Source organism: Eimeria mitis, genomic scaffold (genome assembly GCF_000499745.2).
Source record: "Eimeria mitis Houghton genomic scaffold, Emh_scaff191, whole genome shotgun sequence".
NCBI lineage: Eukaryota > Apicomplexa > Conoidasida > Eucoccidiorida > Eimeriidae > Eimeria > Eimeria mitis.
This window is the reverse complement of record NW_013570232.1, coordinates 3741-3990: the sequence shown is the minus strand read 5'-3', so window position 1 is coordinate 3990 and position 250 is coordinate 3741. Positions and strand designations below refer to the sequence as shown.

At 24.0% G+C, this 250-nt stretch overlaps 1 protein-coding gene across 1 annotated transcript in view; it reads right to left on the bottom strand.

Moving 5' to 3' along the window:
• EMH_0002640 (uncharacterized protein) overlaps positions 1-250 on the bottom strand; it is a gene marked incomplete at both ends in the record, with an annotated part of 17494 nt that overhangs the window by 14489 nt on the left and 2755 nt on the right. The window lies entirely within an intron of this gene.

Genomic DNA, 250 nt, shown 5'->3' with positions numbered 1-250 from the left:
ATATATATGAAGGAGACAGTATCATGTATTTTTATAATATGCTAACATATGATAAACACACACAACAAAAAACTTCGTCTTTCTAGGATTTTAAAAAGAGAGTTTCTGTTGCTGTACAGAGAAAGGGGACAATATATGCAGCGAAGAAAAAAATAAAAAGGAGACAAAAAAAAATTTTTTTTTTTTTTTTTTAGCAGCGAAGAAAAAAATAAAAAGGAGACAAAAAAAAATTTTTTTTTTTTTTTTTTTT